Here is a 1,595-nt window from a genome sequence, read left to right on the forward strand (position 1 = left end):
ATTCATGGGGCTGAGGTCAGGCCCAGGAGCTCAAAGCATAGTGACAGAGCATTAAAAGGGGAATAAATAAATATTAGTAGCTTCAAAATAAGAGGTTTTCTAGTTTTTTATTTTTATTTTTTTGTATGTCAAGCAACTAAAGCCTTCTGCCATGAATGGTGTTGAGGTTTGATTTTTTTTTTTTTTCCTTTTTTGTCTTTTTTCATGTCTGGCAACAGATCGCAACCCTCAGTGTCGCGCCCGCACCTCGCTCAGCCAGTGAGCAGGAACCGGTCTGTATGTGGGATCCAAACCCTCGGCGGGAGCGCCGCCGCGCTCCCAAGCGGCACACTGTAGCAGTGCGCCACCGGGCCAGCCCAAGGTTTGATTTTTAATACACAGAATTTATTGTGTCCTAGTCACATATTGCTTCTTTTTATTTATTTATTTATTTTTTTGGCAGCTGGCTGGTATGGGGATCCAAACTCTTGCCGTTGGTGTTATAACACTGTGCTCTAAACAGCTGAGCTAACCGGCAGGCCCACGTATTGATTTTTAATACACAGCATGTATTGAGTTCTAGCAACAGCACTTACTGTACTAAAATACTCAAATAAATCCCACAACTAGTCAATGAAGAGAGTTTTATCATTCCTCTCATTCAACAGATGAAAATGAAGCTCAGAGACATAAAGCAACTTGCCAAATGTCATCCAGGGAACCAGGTGTGAATGCAAGTGTGTGGGTGTGTGCACGTGTGTGCATGTGCATGTGTGTTTTAGGAGAGACATGGGGGGGTCTCACTTTTGGTACAATGCTAAATCATGATCACGGCTCACTTCACTTCTCCTTTTTCCCTCTTTATTCTTCATACCTTCACCACACTTCCCGAAAACTGCCCAGGTAAGGCAAGTTTCCTCCTCTTCCTACCTTAACATAACAGAGATGGTAATACCAACAGAATTGCCAGAAATAGCTCTTCTTGGGCTACAGTAAGTTGCATTTGCACCAGGTGGATCTCTCACTAGTACAGATGTCACTCCGAGCAGCAAAGGGGTCTTGGCAACAACATCGAGGGGATGGCACGCCTGCACCCTTTGTTCTGTTTTGTTTGTTATCACCGTGCTGCAGGCCCAGACATCCTTCACACCTGCAGATTTTTCCACTTCACGCAAAGCACCTACGTAGGACTAAAGGACAAAGGTTGTTCACTATCAACAAGAAAGCTTTATTGAAGAAAGCAGCTCAAGGACAATGAATAGCAGAGAAGTTGAGTAGGAAAGCTCTGAAGTGAGACCACAGAGGCTCAAAACTCACCTCTGCCACCATGAGGTGGATGACCTTGGGCAAGTTCCTTAAATCTACATGAACCTGTGTCCTCATCTGTAAAATGGAGATAATAGCACCAGCTTCGTGAATATTGAATGATATCAGTAATGCAAAGTGCCTGCTTACAGCAAGAAGTTAACAAGCACTGGCTTTTATTATTGAAGATCCTCTGTAAGTCATGTTTAGTGCTGATATGCAACACATGGCCTCTACCCACACCAGCCCGGTAGGTTAGAGAGACAGGGTGCTTAGGTTAAAGATGATAATTAATGATAAAAGGTAGACAA

Source organism: Galeopterus variegatus, unplaced genomic scaffold (assembly GCF_000696425.1).
Source record: "Galeopterus variegatus unplaced genomic scaffold, G_variegatus-3.0.2 Scaffold913, whole genome shotgun sequence".
Lineage (NCBI taxonomy): Eukaryota > Metazoa > Chordata > Mammalia > Dermoptera > Cynocephalidae > Galeopterus > Galeopterus variegatus.